We start from the raw sequence: 18,053 nt of genomic DNA, 5'->3' as shown, positions 1-18,053 counted from the left end.
AAATATATAATCTCCCTACTTGTTTGGCAGATCTATGGGAAAAATGCACTTTTCATCCCCAATGTTTAAGGTGTTAACTAATTTCGTCCCTAAAGTTTCATTCCAAACATATTTCATCCTCATAGTTTTATAATTTTGACCAATTTTGTCCCTAAAGTTTATGTAGAACACATTTCATCCTCATAGTTTCATAATTTCTACCAATTGAGGACAATTAAATGATTGTTAACCAATTTGTACATAATATCATCACATGTCCCATTAATAATTGTATTATTAATACTTAATTCAGTTATTGATTAAATTACAGAAATAACAAGTGTTTTTGGATAGGAGACTATCTCTTTGTTTTTTAAAATTATGATATAATGTATTTGAAATAAAACAAATAGATTGAAAGATAAATAGACGATTGAAAATCGTGTACATGATGCAACTATTGGTGCAAAATACACAGCAGCAAAATAAAATTTTGCAAATAAATGACAATCCAAACCATTCTTTCTTTCACATTAATATTTTTTTCCAATTGGTTGTAATGGGGTTGTTCGACATTCTTTTCCAATTGGCTATAGTGAGGTTGTTTGTTTTCCACGATTTCATTTTCTTTGGATCTTCTTGTTTGATTGTGATTAAGAAGAGAGCAATTGTGGCCAAAAATTTCTTAGGTTTTTTTGGGTACTAAAACGAGAAAGTGAATTAATAAAAGATTTTTAAGCTTTTTGTTGATCCAATGTTTTTTTTTTTTTACTAATGGGCATGCTGTGGTCAAATGACAATATTCTAATCAAAATCCTTGACAATATATCAATTGTCCTCAATTTGCCAAATCTATTAAACTATGAGGATGAAATGTATTTGCGTGAAACTTTAAGGATGAAATTAGTCAAAATTATAAAATTACAAAGATGAAATATGTTTTGTGTAACGACCCTACCTCCCCTTAGGGCGTACCCAAGGGTTTGGCGGATCGCCTACCCAACTCTCGCCAGGACTCCCTTACTAACGTTCTTGAAATAGCCGTTCAAATCTCGAAATTAACATAAAAGTTCCATTCCAACCAACAATTCAACTTAATTTACAATCCAAGAGTAAAGCATAGGATTACATTTCCAAAGAGTCCAAATATGTCTCATCTACAAAAGTACAAGTACATAAAAGTTATACACCCTAGTTCATGCCTACTTGCTCCGGCCTCCATTCCTGTAAGGAAAACAAACTAACGAAATGAACTAAAAGTTTAGTGAGATTCTCAAACAAGTATTCAGGTAGAGAAACCATGGAAGTACGGCATTTAGCAGTTGAAACACTTTGCACAATAACAAACAGTCATTCAAGAAATAAACATTCATTCATTGGAAGGATACGTGCTCACTTGGAGCCATTCATTCATTCATTCGCCAACCATTTTCCTTATCCCTCCAATATTATAAAACGTTTGCAAGTGAAAACTCCTTCAGTGTTCTTGTCATTCATTCATTGATATCATTGCATTGAATCCACTGGCCAGTTCTCCACCAGATTTCATGGTAATACTCGATTATACCAAACATTATTCCAAGGTCACCAGCCGCCCGACCGAGTCCGCTTCTAGCTCGAGTCGACTGACAACAAAAGGCAAGGGTCCAATTCAGCCAAAAGGCTTACATTCATGCACAAGTAATATTCAATCATTTAATCATTAAAAATTTCGCGTTCACTTAGTCATTAGATAAAGTACACACTCGCCTATCGAAATCCATTTAACAATCATTTAAAAACATTTAACATTCAACCAAGTATTCACAACAATTCACATAGTCATTAGAAGCACAACATGCAAAGAACACTCACCACGGTACAAGTTCAAGTGTTCGGCTCATGTGCACTTCAGACCTCACCTCCACGTCCTAAAATCACATTTATAAAGTGCCATGAGATCCACTATGCCAAGTCACATTATTCCAAAAGAAAAATCAAGCTCAAAATGGTTCAACAACTCCAACTTGAAGTTGGAAGTGAAAGTAAGGACAGTTTTAAGAAAATAGAATTTTTTCCAGTTTTGCGCGACACTATTGGAAAAGTCATATCTCAAGTTTCTTAAATCCAAAATTTATAAACATTATACCATTGAAAAATAGATTCAAAGAGTTACAATTTCTCAGAAGATACCTTTGCATTCTGTCCACAAGTCAGTCAAAATTTAATCTCAAGCGGCTGCTTTATCCAGTAAAAAGACAGAACAGGAATGGAAATTCAGTCAAATTTAAGAAATCATAGATATTCATAGAAATTGAGAAAAATTCTGAAATTTTCACAGTTAAAAGAGCTATGAGTCTAGTTCCAATGCAACAAACGAAAAAAAATTTGTATTTTTCTACACCAAGATATAACAGTTTTCCCAAGAATGCTTAAAGTCTCCTGCTAAAATAAATTTCAGCAGCACTTCCTTTGTGTTTACCAATTTTTCCAACCACTTCAAAGCTACATTTTCTTCTCAAATCAGCCCACTCAACACCATAAGACAGCCACAAATCAAATTCACAAGGTATAGGATACATAGAGTATTTATTTTAGCCATAAAACTGGCTATAATCAACATATACTTAAGCTGAAAATCCTCTACCAAGGCTGAAATTTCACATCTAAAGCTGAAAAATCCTATTTTGATGCTAAAATTTCATATCAAAACTAGAGTTCTTCATATCTCAACTTTCATATCCAAATCAAAACTAAAAATCCCAATTCATGGCTGAAAAATATAAATAAAAGTTAAAAAATTCCAACAACATCACAATCCATGAAACCAGCCACAAAATTTTCATATTCAAGTCATATGCCCACTTGAATGCACTATTAAAGGGAAAAGGTAGTTCCTTACCAATATTACCTTCAATTCCTATGGAGACTAGCAAATCAAAGCTTTCTTCCCTCAAAATCACACCACACCAAGCTTCTTCCTTCCTTGTTGCAACCTTCTATGGATGGATTTAGGGTTTAAGGTTGATTTCCCCACAAAATCAAGATAAACTTGAAAGTTTTCTCTCTTCCTTTCCTCTCTAAGGTTCGGCCTTCATGGAGCAAGAAAGTGATGGTTTTTCTTCAATTTTTTTCAAGATAAATACAAAGACTAATCTTGGTCAACATTTGTTTTGATGGTTGACAAGTGTCACCCAACTATTTTGTCTTTCTTTTCCTTTTCATTAGTCAATAGTTTCGGCTGACTTAAGGGTTAATTTAGGGCAGATTAAATGAAATAAAAAGAAAGAGATTAGGGTAAGAAAGTATCAGTCAATTGATGTACTCATCCGGTAACAAACGGCGCACGTCGGTTCAAGTCTATTTCCTTAATTCTCTTATACTTTAATCTTAATTTATGATTCACTAACTTACTCTTAGCACTTTTTAACGACATACTTACTCTTACTTAATACCCGCTCTTATCCATCAAATTTAGTGCGCACACCTCACCAATCGATCACATCACCAAAATGCACAAAAACCCTAACTTACTCTAATGTTAAAAGTAAAAGTAAAAGTAAAACTCTTGACTCAACTAATGAAATCATCATGAAATTTAGGGTTCGTAAATAGTTAAATAGTAAAGTAAATAAATATAGAAGGAAATATAAATTACTTGTTCAAAAATGGGAGGAAATTCTAAAGAAATTTTCGGGTCCTCACACTCTCTCCCCCTTAAGAAAATTTCGTCCTTGAAATTTTTACCTTCCATCGCCTCAGATGATTCCGGAGCCTGTTGCTTGTCTATAGCGTATACTCGTGCTGGCACTCTTGATCTATTTCCTCTTTCATTAGCTTGTCTAGGGTTAGTTTTATCCCCTTGTTGAGCATTATTCCCTCGTTGCTGCTTTTTCGGCCAATTGCTAATTTGATGGTCGGTACCCCCACAAACTAAGCACTTTCGCCCCTTTCTCCAACAATCATCTTCAGTGTGATTTGTCTTTCCACAGTATCCACAAGCCAAGCGAGGAGCCACTTTTTGATTTTCTCGAGAAATTCTCTCTTGTTGCCCTTTTCCTATTTGAACTCCTCTTGAAGAATCTTCTTCTAATTGTTCTAATGTCCATGGTGGGCAGTGCGGAAAGTTCGCTCTTCTTACTTTTGAGGGCGTTACATTTTCCTTAGGTTTCCTCAGGTGTACTCTTTTTTTCTTACATGAAAAACCTTCACTTGCACCCTCGCAATTTTAATTTTTTGAGCTTTTCCAAGGGCTTCTGTGAATGTATTAATTTGTGCAGCTGCCAAACCCTCTTGCATTTCCACATATAACACCTGTTCAAATCGCATCACCCTTCTTTGCTCCGTAGCTACCAATTCAGGAGTAAATTTGGACAGTTTAGTGAATTGTATTTCATATTCGGCCACGCTTAAGGTTCCCTAATGTAACATAATAAAATCATCATCTCTCTTCTCTTCGAACAGAGGTGGGAAGTATTTCTCATTAAACTCTCTCATACGGTTTACCCAAGTCCATGCTGTATGTTCTCTCTCCCATTTTTGCCCTAATAACATTCCACCACGTCCGAGCGGGTCCCTCAAACTGAAAGACAGCAAATGCCACTTGTCTTTCCTCTGTATAATTCAAGGCCGTAAAAATATTAGCCATAACCTCCAATCAATGCTCAGCCGTCTTTGGATCAGGCCCTCCAAGGAATTTAGGATGAACAAACTTTTGAAAATGCTCTAGAGTCCTTTCCTCTCCATTTTCAGGGTTCCTAGGCTAATTCACTGGAGTTTGGTCTTTGATAAGTGAATATTTAACATATATTTTTTACGAGTTTGGCATGAACTTTTGGTAGGTTTTAAGAACATTAAAGCCATATTTGAACTTTTTTGGTAATAATTGATTAAATATTGTTTAAGTGTTCAAACTTGATAAATGAGTGGATTAACGCGTTAATTTTGTAAAAATGTAAAGGATATTGATATATGAAATTCATGCACGAGATGAAGAAAATGTAAGGACCATCTGGAGGATAAATGTACGAGGATACTAGGAGCAAAAATGAAGAAAAAGGAAAGAAGTGGAAAATTGGAAATTGATCAGCACGGATCCGAGCTCGGATCCGTGTGAACAAAAATAGATCCGAGCCCTCGTTTGTATTTGCGTGGCTTGGTATCCGAGGCCCTATGATCCGAACTCGGATCCATATGAAAAAGGTCTCGGATCTATTTGCACCCCTCGAATCCATGGCTCGGATCTGCCTCTCTCTTCTGCAAGTGACATAGCCGTTTTTCTTACTTTTCATACTACTTTCCAGCTATAAGTTGCAAGGAAATTCGGTGCACATGCTTCAGAAGACAAAAGGGCAAGAAAAGTGGCTTATTTTCAAGTCAAAAACCTTTGTTATTGACTTTCCTAACAAAGTTTAGATTTGGGGATCAAAAGGTGGAATTTGACTTGGAAAAAGGAAGCTCCTAAGCAGTTTTTGTGCAGAGACATTGGGGGAGGTCAGAACCATATACGGAGGAAAGTTTTTCATCTTGTAACATTTTTCTCTCAAGCTAGAAGTTCTTGAAGAAACACTTGGAGACTTGACTTGTAATCATCTTGCACAAGAACATAGCAGAAATTTGAGGGTTTCACCATTAATTGGCTAAGCTTTCTTTTATATTTCTTGTACTTGTACTTTATGATATTTTGCATTAATAAACTTGTGAGTTTGATTGTTATATCATTCATGAGTAGCTAAACTTCTTTATCTAGGGAGTAGATGAAACTTATGGCTAAATGATATGAATTGAATGTGAGTTACACTTGTTATATCTTGTATTAACTTGTCTATTTCTGCAGTTGTAATTACTTGTTGTTGTTTGATCACCAATAGCATGTTTATAGTTGTTATTAGTCAATGAGAATTGGTAGTAACAATGGAAAAATATGAATAGAGCTTGAGTTGTATGTTCGTGAAAATAGATGTACACTTAAGTGGATTATCCAGCATTTCATGAAGGAAAACAGAGTAGAACTAGTATTTCACCATGAAAATAGGAAAAACTAGATTGCTCTAGGCCATTTCATCATGAGAATGAGATTTGGTAATATTGGAAATGAATCCCTGGTTAAATAAGAAAAATAACAAGAGGTAAATCTATTCATTTGTGTTGTTTATGCCATAAGTGAAATCTACATCCCTAGATTCTATCTTTAATGAAATTTCTTCATTTGCATTTAGCATTTACTAAACCAGATTTGTAGACAATAGCATTATAATCTTACTGCTCAGATTTATTGTAAGTCTAAATAATAGAGAAAATAAGGGTTTAGTACTTGTTTAAATTGCTCCTCGTGGGATCGACTCGATACATACTCTACATTACGATTTCGGCCTGTATACTTGCAGTCAACGGGTATAAAATCGGATTTAAACTTGCATTGATATAAAAATTCCGTTAAGTTTTTGGCGCCGTTGCCGGGGAGCGACAATATTAGAGTCTAATCATCTCTATTAATTTAGACATCTTTATGTTTGGTTGAGCTGTCTATAGCTAGCTTAACATTCTAATTAGTTTTTGATAAATAAAAGTTGCATAATATTTCTTATTAACATCTCGAGAAGTAGCACCTTTCGATCCAGAAATTGAAAGGATGTTACGTAGATAAAGGAGGGATACACCACAACAAGAGGAACAAGAGGTTTGGCAACTTCTAGAGGAAATTTTGATAGAGCTACCGTTTGAGGAAGAAATGGCGAAAAATGAACCAAATAGGCGAGCTCTACGAGATTTTGCTTTACCGAGGACACAAGGATTTCAAACTAGTATCGCAAGGCCAACGGTAAATGCTAATAATTTCGAGATTAAACCATTACTGATTCAAATGGTACAACAATCTCAATATGGAGGTAATGCTACCGAAGATCCAAATTCTCACTTGTCAACATTTCTTGAAATCTGTGATACAATTAAGTTTAATGGTGTTAGTGATGATGCAATTAAATTTCGATTGTTTCCATTTTCGCTAAGGAACAAGGCCAAGATTTGGTTACAATCTCGTCCTCCAAACACTTTTACTACTTGGAATGAATTAGTTAAGGCTTTTCTTAATAAGTTCTTTCCACCTGGACAAACTGCTAAACTTAGAATGGATATAATGAGTTTCTCTCAACAGGAAGGAGAGACATTGTACGAATCTTGGGAGCACTATCGGAAATTACAACGAAAATGTCCTCATCATGGTTTACCAGATTGACTTATAGTGCAAACTTTTTACAATGATCTCACTTATCCAACAAAGACGCATGTTGATGCGGCAGCGGGAGGAGCATTGATGGAAAAGTCAGCCGAGGAAGCTCAACAATTGATTGAAGAAATGGCAACTAATAACTACCAGTGGGCCAACTAACGAGGTAATTCAAGGAGAACCGCAGGTATGCTTGAAGTACATACCTTGAATATGTTAAGTGCAAAGATGGATAATGTGGTTAAGATGCTTAATAGGCATGTTGGTTCTAGTTCTAATCAAGGAGTAGTTGTTGCATGTTGTACTACTTGCGGTGGAGATCATGATGATTCTATGTGTTCTAGTAGCGAACAGGTTCAATATCTCAACAATTACAACCATCCATCCCAAAATAATCCATACTCCAATACCTACAATCCAAGATGGCGTAATCACCCGAATTTTGGATGGAAGGATCAATGGAACCAACAAAAACCAGTTAATCCACCGGGTTTTCAACCAAAGCAACCACTTCCGGAGTCCAAACCAGCTTGGAAATTGGCAATTGAGAAGCCAGCAAATGTATCAAATGATAAAATTAAAAAGTTAGCTAGTACCACTACTCAACGGTTTGAAAGAATTGAGGGAAGGATGGACTAACTCACCAATATGTACAGGAATGTTGAGGTCCAATTAGGACAAATAGCTAATGCAGTTAACAATCGCAACTAAGGAGAATTACCTAACAAGACTGAGGTGAACCTAAGGGAGAATGTGAAGGCCATAACCCTCCGTAGTGGTAAGGAAGTAGGTGAGCCACCTGTAGTTGAAAGTGAGAAAAAATATGAAAGAAGAGAAAAGATGCAGTTGAGTGAGTTAGAAGATGATAACAAGTCAATTGAAGGAAAAGACAAGGTGGAGGGAAATGAGCCACAAATTGATGATACAACACAAATTCCTCCACCGGTGTCATTTCCACAAAGATTGAAGCCTTCGAGAAATGACAAAGAATTTGAGAAGTTTGTCAACATTTTCAAACAATTACATATTAACATTCCTTTTGTTGATACTATTTTGCAAATTCCTTCATACACAAAGTTTCTCAAGGAAATAATGACTAAGAAAAGGAGATTAGTTGATAGTGAGACAACAATTGCATTAACGGAAGAATGTAGTGCCATCATACAAAACAAATTGTCACCAAAGTTGAAAGATCCGGGGAGTTTCACAGTTCATTGCACTATCGATAATGTAAAATTCTCTAAGGCACTATGTGACCTTGGTGCGAGTGTTTCATTGATCCTTTTAACTGTGACTAGGCAATTGGGGTTGAAAGAGTTAAAACGTACTAACATTTCCTTGCAATTGGCTGACAGGTCTATTAGACATCCAATGGGCATATTAGAGAATGCACTTATTAAAGTGCAGAAATTCATTATTCCTGTTGATTTTGTTGTTTTTGATATGGAGGAAGATGTCAATGTACCTATTATACTTGGTAGACCATTTCTGGCTACTGCAGGTACAATAATAGATGTTAAATGTGGTAAGTTCAAGTTTCAAATTGGTGAAGAGGAAGTGGAGTTTGATTTGAGTAAAGTGGATAAGTATCCTTCTTTTACTGACCATGTTTATTCTGTTGATATATGTGATGAATTGGCATTAAAAATGAGTCAAATTAATCTTAATGATGATTCTCTTGAACTTTGTCCTAATGGTGTAGGCTTACAAGAGGAACAAGTTGAAAAACTGACTGAATTTTTGCAGGCACAGGTTTCTTATAAAAGGAGAAATGCGTATGAGGAGTTAGGGTTGAACAAAGGGCTACCTCCACCATCGTGTGAGCAAGCTCCACAGCTTGAGGTTAAACCATTCCCTAAATACCTCAAATATGCATTCCTTGGAGAAAATGAGACATTGCCGGTGATTGTCAATGCTGCATTAGATGAGGAACAACTAGAAAACGTTTTACGTGTTTTGAGGAAGCATTTAAAGGCTATAGGATGGACAATTTCTGATATTAAAGGAATTAGTCTAACTATTTGTATGCACAGAATTTTGTTGGAAGAAAACTCTAAACCGGTGGTTGAAACTCAAAGAAGGTTAAATCCAAATATGAAAGAAGTGGTAAGAGTAGAAATCCTTAAATGACTGGATGCAGGTATAATTTTTTCAATCTCTGATAATGTTTGGATTTCTCCTATTCATGTAGTGCCAAAGAAAGGGGGGATAACCATAATACGTGGTAAAAATGATGAAATGATTCCCTCTAGAGTTGTGATTGGGTGGCGAGTCTGTATTGATTATAGAAAACTGAATGCAGCTACTAGAAAGGATCATTTTCCTCTTCCTTTTCTTGATTAAATGGTAGAAAGATTGGCTGGATATGAATTTTATTGTTTCTTGGATGGTTTTTCAGGATACAATCAAATAGTTATTGCACCGGAAGATCAAGAGAAAACAACATTCACTTATCCTTACGGCATTTTTGCATTTCAAAGAATGCCTTTTGGACTGTGCAATGCACCGGCCACCTTCCAACGTTGCATAATGGCAATTTTCTCTGATTTTAATGAGAAAATCATGAAAATCTTCATGGATGACTTTTCCGTATTTGGATTTACTTATGACCATTGTCTTAACAATTTATATATAATTTTGCAGAGATGTGAAGAAACAAACCTTGTACTCAATTGAAAAAATGTCACTTCATGGTTTGTGAGGGTATTGTTCTAGAGCACAAAATTTCTTCACAAGGTATTGAGGTAGATCAAGCCAAGATAGAGGTTCTTGAGAGAATGTCTCCACCTACCAATGTGAAAGGCATTCGAAACTTTTTTGGACACGTGGAATTTTATCGGCGATTTATTAAGGATTTTTCCAAAATTGCTAAACCTTTATGTGAATTACTTGCAAAAGATGTTCCTTTTCATTTTAATGATGAGTGCTTATTTGCTTTTAATAGGTTGAAAAGGGAACTTGTCTTCGCACCTATAATAGCATCACCGGATTGGAGCATGCCATTTGAATTGATGTGTGATGCGAGTGATTTTACAGTTGGATCTGTTCTTGGGCAAAAACATGATAAGCGACTTCATGTCATTTATTATGCAAGTAAAATGCTAAATGAATCCCAAGTCAACTATACAACAATAGAGAAGGAATTGCTAGTAGTGATATTTGCATTGGATAAGTTTAGATCCTACTCAGTAGGATTTAAAGTCATCATTTATACCGACCATGCAGCACTCAAGTATTTCTTAAATAAGAAAGATGCATAACCTCAACTAATTCGATGGATTTTATTATTGCAGGAATTTGATTTGAAAATCAAAGATAAAAAAGGATCCGAGAACTTAGTCGCTGATCATCTTTCTAGACTGAAAAACATGTCTCAAGAAGACCATTCATCCATTAAAAAAGAATTTCCAGATGAGTTTTTAATGACAATTCAAAAGTCACCATGGTATGCTGATTTAGTTAATTTTGTAGTTAGTGGAGTGATACCAAGTGATTTGAATTCCCACTAAAGAAAAAAATTCTTAAATGATGTTAAACATTATTTTTGAGAGGAACCATTCTTTTATAAACATTATGCAGATGGAATAATTAGAAAATGTGTTCCGAAAGAAGAGATATACAGTGTTTTAATGCAATGTCATATACTTGAAACGAGAGGTCATTTTAGTACAACTAAAATCGTAGCAAAGGTATGGCAATTTGGATTTTACTGGCCTACTATGTACCGAGATGCTAGAGATTGGGTTAAAAGTTGTGATCAATGCCAAAGAACTGGTAACATCTCTAGAAAGAATGAAATGCCTCTAACCACATATTTGGAAGTTGAACTATTTGATGTTTGGGGTATTGATTTTATGGGACCATTCTCTAGTTCTTTTAATAATAAGTACATCTTAGTAGCAGTGGATTATGTTTCTAAATGGGTAGAGGCAATCGCTTCACCTACTAATGACTCTAAGGTTGTACTCCAGTTTCTTAAAAAGAACACTTTTTGCAGATTTGGTATCCCAAAGGCTATAGTTAGTGATGAAGGAAAATATTTTTGTAATAAACAACTTGACTCCTTATTGTTTAAATATGGTTGCAAGCACAAGACATCACTTCCGTACCATCCTCAAGCTAACGGACAAGTGGAACTAGTTAATAGAGAGATAAAGCTCATTTTGGAGAATACTGTGACTAAATCACGCAAAAATTGGGCTACAAGGCTAGATGATGCACTATGAGCTTACCGAACAGTATTTAAGATACCTTTAGGGATGTCGCCATATGGTTTAGTTTATGGAAAAACTTGTCACTTACCTGTAGAGATTGAACACAAAGCTTATTGGGCTATTAAAGCAATTAACATGAATTTTAATCTTGCAGGTAGCAGGAGGCTACTTGAGTTAAGTGAATTGGAGGAACACCGGCTACATGCTTATGAAAATGCCAAAATTTATAAAGAAAAGATTAAATATTAGCATGATAAACATATTCTTTCTAAGCATTTTGAAGAAGGGCAAAAGGTGTTATTGTTTAACTCAAAACTGAAATTGTTCCCTGGAAAGCTTAAGTCTCGATGGTCCGGACCATTTGAAATAGTTCGCGCATTTCCTTATGGAGCGGTGGAAATAAAAGGAGAAAATGGTGCCCCATTCAAAGTGAATGGTCAAAGATTGAAACTCTATTTGGCCGGAGAAAGGATTCCTAAAGGAGTGATTTACTCCTTAGAAAACACAATGGAGAGTTAAAGAAACTGTAGGAGAGTCGAGCTTAACGACTCTAAACAAAGCGCTTTTTAGGAGGCAACCCAATAATAATATTGTAGTTGTGTGTTTTTATGTGTTTCTTACATTTTGTTGTTATTTGATTGACTAATTATATGTATTTCACGTATTTGTAGGGGGTGCCGACATTTCAACTTCCATCGAGGAGGTGCACATGAAGAACAAAAGTAAAAAGGGAAGTTTTCCTACCAAATTCTGTTTTAAGTGTTTAAAATTCCCTTTCATGTATAGTATGTTGCATTTCCAGTATATTCAAGTGAGTTTCGGTGATAACATATTTATAAATGCTCATGGACTCATTTGATGTGCATTTCATACCCAAAAGTGCCATTTTGGTGTAAAAGTGCAAAAATGATCAAAGAACCTCACCCCTCGATTTGAAATGTAGATGTATTTGATGTGTTTTGAGAACTTGGATATTGTGTTTATGGTATATTACACTTGCATGAAGGGTTAGAATTGATAGAAATTTCATCCAAGGTGTAATTTGGTATTGGCCGAAAAAGGGAGAAAAAATTTGAAAAATTGCAGTTTCTGCAATTAATGCAGAAATAGATAGATTTGAGCTCGAATCCGACTCAACCCAGACGGATCCGACCTCGGATCCTCTTGATGTTCAAAGGTGAAATTGGAGATCCGTCCTCGGATCCGAAATTGTTCAAAAGGATCCGAGGGCTCGTCTGTTTTTTCTGGTGAGACGGATCCGAGCCATGATTGGTAATGATCCGAGTTCGGATCATGGATCTTGAAAAATGCAAAAGGGTGATCCGAGCTCGAATCCAACAAAAACAGAAACGATCCGAGCTCGGATCGGTTCGCTGATATAGCAAAACCGAAGCCTCGGTTCTGCCATTTTCCAGCTTTCTTCTCTTCTTCCTCACCGAAACCCTACCCTCATTCCTTCAATCTTCCATTTCATCCATTCATCTTCCAATCTTTCGCCTCAAAAACATTTTCCAACATCTTGTGATCATAAACCTCAGCAATTTCATATCAAAAACATCAATTTGGTGGGTTTTGATCTTTACAACGGGAATTAGGGCCGCACTGAAATTCTTCCATTTCGGGGTGAATTTGGACTGTTTTCTTCCTCATTTTTGCAACATTATCATCCCCTAGCATCATCCTATGCACTTGAGGTAAGAATTTTCAACTTTCCTTCACATTGCACATTTCATAATTCTTAATTTTTTGTATTTTTTTTATAAATTTGGGAAATGCATATATGTTAGATTTTAATGCTATAATTGTGTTACATTGTGCTAATATATGTCATTAGAAATGCTTGTTTGCTTGGAATTGAGAAATTTGTTCATATGGTGATAGATTTATATAATTTTTCTCATGAAAGCACATTTTACTTTTTGCTTACAATTTCTTGTTTCTTTGGATAATTTGCATTTTTTTTAGAAATGAAGTTCATTTTTATGCAAATTGATGATAAATTGTCTAACGGATTGTTATGTATTTCTTTGAGGGAAATTACCAAAAGTTGAGAATTGTTTGAATTGAGGAGGTTTTTAGGAGATGTGTTCAATTGATGTTTAAGGCTTAACTTTGTAGCATTTTGTCTTTGATAATCCATTTCACTTTGAGATAATATTCTATTTTTGTGACTTACTTTAATTCTCAAACATTTGGATTTATCATGTGGGGATTGATATCCCTATTGGAAATAGATCTTCTAAATGTAAAAAGTGGATTTGACAATGTGTTAAGAAGATTATTTGTGAGATCCCGAAATTTTCTTATTTTCTAGGCATTTATTTTAGTCTTTTGCGTATAATTTTCATATTTTCGTTCTTATATGAATAATCTGGGAATTTTTATGAGGACATATGATTTTTACATTTTTTTTCCATATAAGTTATTTTCTGTGTTAAAGGTGGTGTACAGTAGATGTGGGATCCACTAGTGCGATAAGTGCGGTAAATGTGGTTCATTTGGAGAAACTTTGTATACAAGGATTATATTACATGGTGTTATGAGATAATTAGGGGTTAGCTAGTTAATTAAGTCTTGCAAGACAAAAAAAATGAGATAAGCTTGAAATGGGCACATGTTGCATTTTCATTGGATGATGGCATTTGACTAGTCTACCTTACCTTTCCTAAACTTAATTTTGACCCAAAATTCCTCCTTATTTTCTTCATCTTGGCCGGCCAACCTTGGAGAGAAAAGAGAGAGAACTCTTCAATTTTTGCTTCCTTTTCTTGCCCAAATCTTGAAATCCAACCATTAATCTCCCAAGTTTCTCCATAAAACTTACTTGCTAAGAAGGATTGAAGTGCTTGGTGGAGTTGTTTGGAAGGGAAAGACTCTAAGCTACCTTGTCTCTTGTGTTTGTAAGGTGAGTGGCTAAGAAATTGTCTCTTTGTTGGTTATAATGTGAATTTGTAGGTGTTAGTAGCTAAAGATTCAAATTTATGGAGTATTTCATGAATTATTGATGGGTTTGGCCAATTTTCCTATTTATTGAGGATTTTTTCTGTTTTATATTGTATACCATAGCTAGCCATGGATTGATGGTTATATATGAAGTAAATTGGAGCCTCTATATGCTTATTGTGGTTTATTGTGAAAATTTCCAGATTTTAGAGGGATTTTCGGTTTTAGGGTTTCCAAATGACCCTGTTCTGCCCGGTTCTGTTCGGCTAGGTTAGAGGCCGAATTAACCTTAGGTTAAAACATGAAAGTTGTAGGAAATGATGTTTTATAATTGCCTGTAAATTTTCAGCCTAATCCAATCTTTGTACCCTGTGAAAAGATAGAAATACCCCTGACTGTCATAGGTAGTTCGGTAGACAGTGTTGCCATTTCACCCAATCTGACTGCATCTTTTCGCCCTGTTGGATACTGATTTAGCCTTTGGTCAAAACACAAAAGTTGTAGTGCTATGTCTTAGCTTTCCAACACCCTTGAAAACGCCTCCATTGGACTTCGGTAGCCTGAGTTATTGTTATTTAACCAGAGTGCGGTTAGCTAACCTGTGGGTGAGATTCTGGTTTTGTACATTGAAGTTTTGACCTAGCTACACTACAAACTGGACTGAGTGGCCTTCTTCAAAATTGTAGCTCTTTATCTTAGCTTCGAAACGGTATAAATTTCACACCAATTTGGCAAGCGTAGCCTCGGTTGTGTCCCATACGCTAAATGACGTCAAAACTGTCTTTTGGTTTTAGGGCATAAACTTCATTTCCGGGCTCTCCCTATCCTGATTATATACTTATACGTTCTATTGGGCCTTATTTTTTGGTAGAGTGTGGTTTTGATTTGACTCGTGTTCGAGTCTCAATTGTGATATTCTTGTTTGTATAGGTCGTGTCGGTGATCCGACGCCTACGCCTGAAGCTAACTTGTGAATTTGCTTACTTACCTTGGTGAGTGTACCATTATATGGTCTCATGCTTAAATGGTTGTTTGTACTTGTTATGTGAACTTGAATGGTTTGAATGAGATGAGAATGTACTTTATCGCTCTCGATCTCTTGTTTGTATTTCTGTTATTGTTCAACTGTGAAATTGTATATGTACATGGCTTGCAATATGTTGGGGCTACTCCCAGTAACTGAACTGTGATATCTGAGCTGATACCCCATTGGTCATTATTTGAGTCGCGCCAGCAAGGGTTTGGACGAATCGATAATGGACCTTGGGTTCACTGTAGTCGAGTGGAGTGTTAACTCCTCGACCTTATGGTATATCGAGTATTACCCTCTATGTTACTGTGAGGTGTTCGGGCCTGGTAAGGGGGGTTCGGTGGAAGGAATACGGTGTAAGTGGTGATCTACAGGTTGTTCTTCACTTCAAAGGTTGACGGAGTGTCAACGGGTTGAAAATCAAGTGCGGCAAGTGGAAAATGGCTCTTGAGAGCCAATTGTATCCTTTTATGTTGGTTTGGTTGTTTATAAGCTTTGAGATCACTGTGTGATGATATGTGCTCACTTGTGTGTTTTGTTGGTACCTCACGAGCGTAAGCTCACCCTCGTTACTTTGTTTTCCTTACAGGGACCATTTTGGAACCGTATTAAAGAAACGGGTTGCGCTAGTTAGGCCTTTTGTTTTTTTGCATAGCTCCTCGATGTTTTGGAGAAACCTTAACTGTAACCGATCATACATTCTCTTTTGATTTGTACTTGTAACCCTATACCTTTGAGAAGGTGTTTTGTTATGTTATATGATGTATATTTCACATGATATGTTCCTACACTTTTAGTGATGATATCCCTAGTGTGTGGATGACCAGCTTCGGTAGTTCGTTTTCTTGGTTTTCTCTTGTAAGTTAGAACGGTGTTGAATGTCTCGTCTTCGTAGTTCTGGCGAGAGCTGGGCAGGCGGTCCGTCGAACCCTTTGGTTGGTCTTAGGGGGAGGTGGGGCCGTCACATTATTTGCTTGAATTTGGTAATTTTTGGCAGGGTGTTTTGTCTTTTTTCAAGAGGAAACTCTGCCGAAATTTTCTCAAATTACGTCTCATCATTTTGCACATGTATTTCCAAGGAGTTCGATTGTTTCTGATATGAAGTGGTCTTGTTTTTGATATAGGCATCATGGTTCGCACACAAAGGGATGTTATTCGCACACCTTCGCCATCTTCGAGTAAGGAACGAACTCCGTCCTTGTCTGCGGAGTCACCAGTGGAGGAATCTCCCTCACCTGAGTCACCGCCACGCTCACGGCGTAAGAGAGCATCTATGAGCCATGAGGAGCCAGCTCCAGATTATGACGCCACTCGTTTTACCTCGTTCGAGAATCAACAGTGGTACGAAACCGGTATGGACAAAGGGATTATAATTGAAAAATACTTGGCACCGAAGGTGGATGGCTACTACAAGATTTCCTTGACATTCAAGCGACTTGGATGGAAGAATATACTAAATTTGCCGAAACATTACTATCCCAATCTGGTCCGGGAGTTTTATGCCAATGTGGAAGGAAAGCAATATCACAGTGGGAATCTCATTGTCTCATGGGTTAGAGGAAAGAGGATTGCCATCAATCGAGGGACAATTGAAAGGTATTTCCAGATCAAGGATTCGGGGGAGGACGTGAAATTGACCAAAGAATTCAAGACGCATGATCCATGACAAGTGGGAGAAGCCGTATCACGTCTTAAGGGTCAATATCGTGAATGAGGAACTTCGAAGAAGCTCCTCGTTTATGCCGATTCATTTGAGCCTAGGTACTACCTTATTTTCTATATCTTTGCTTTTAACGTGGTACCTAAGAGGAGTGGAAAAAGGAAAGTCCGGAATAGTGACCTATATTTTTTGGATAAGATGATGCATGGAATAGGTCAGCTGTTGACAGGGATTCCTCTCACCAGCATTATTATCAGCTACATGCGTACTACAGCACGCATGCGAGCTGGTGAAACTTGTTTCGGATTCCCTCGCTTTCTCTCCCTTCTTTTTGAGAAGCTCAAGGTTCCTCTTGGAACCGAGAGCGCCATTGTCACTAGGGCTACCGAGGAGGTCAATGCCTCAAAACTCAAGTCCTTGGGTATCCCTACTGACTTTGGAGCTTCTTTGATGCGGAATGTTGGAGAAGCATCAATCTCTGCTCAGCCCTCTGTCGCGCCCCACTTTTCGAATCGAGTTGTGAATGTGGATGTGAGTGATGTGATGTGTGAAGTGTGGTGTGAACGTGTGTGTTATTCTTGGTTTTGATGATCACAAAGTATTTTGAAATGTATCTAACCTTCTTCGATTATAAGTGTCTTTACATATCAAAGAATAGGTATGAATAGGTCATGAAATGCATTTCAACCAAAAGAAGAAGCAAAAACAGGATACTCACGTCGGACGGCCGAAAGGAATCTGTCGGACGTCCGAAAGGATAAAGAGCATCAAGAAGGAAGCTCTGTCGGACGCTCGTGAGGAAGCATCGGACGTCCGGAAGGATCGGACGCTTGCCATCGGACGCTCATCAACCGCATCGGACGTCCGAAAAATTCCAAGCTAACTTGACAACTCTCTGCCTACGATCGGACGCTGCGGTGTCGGACGATCAAGACGCATCGGACGTCCGAACGTCAACTTGGATGCCATCGGACGATTGGTTCGGACGATGATTTGATCGTCGGACGTCCGACAGCCCCAACG

General features: G+C 36.9%; 1 non-coding gene across 1 annotated transcript; it reads right to left on the bottom strand.

Moving 5' to 3' along the window:
- Window positions 1-7,075: 7,075 nt before the first annotated feature.
- LOC113764216 lies at window positions 7,076-7,182 on the bottom strand. Its single transcript, XR_003467502.1, has one exon. It is a non-coding gene; the product is annotated as a small nucleolar RNA R71 (small nucleolar RNA).
- Between the last annotated feature and the right edge of the window lie 10,871 nt (window positions 7,183-18,053).

The sequence above is a fragment of the Coffea eugenioides genome, chromosome 2 (genome assembly GCF_003713205.1).
Source record: "Coffea eugenioides isolate CCC68of chromosome 2, Ceug_1.0, whole genome shotgun sequence".
Lineage (NCBI taxonomy): Eukaryota > Viridiplantae > Streptophyta > Magnoliopsida > Gentianales > Rubiaceae > Coffea > Coffea eugenioides.
The sequence above is the reverse complement of the archived record's forward strand: the minus strand, read 5'-3'. Positions and strand labels throughout refer to the sequence as shown.